The following is a 251-nucleotide window of genomic DNA, read 5'->3' on the forward strand; positions in this document are numbered from 1 at the left end:
GTGTACGTATATCAGCATATCGTTAAATATGCAACTCAAATATGAAGTGTGGCACCTTAGATTTATGCGAATTGAAAACACGCCAGTAGATGTAAATCTCCTGCGAATGACTAGCCAAGGGTTGTCAAACGTACGGTCTAACAAATCCATACTGCCCGCGACCCATTTGTTTTACATGATATACCTGATTTTTGGGCTTTTAAGAATATAATATATGTTCTTAGTTTTATAATGACTCAAATAATCGCTAT

Source organism: Penaeus monodon, chromosome 30, assembly GCF_015228065.2.
Source record: "Penaeus monodon isolate SGIC_2016 chromosome 30, NSTDA_Pmon_1, whole genome shotgun sequence".
In the NCBI taxonomy this organism is placed as follows: Eukaryota; Metazoa; Arthropoda; class Malacostraca; order Decapoda; family Penaeidae; genus Penaeus; species Penaeus monodon.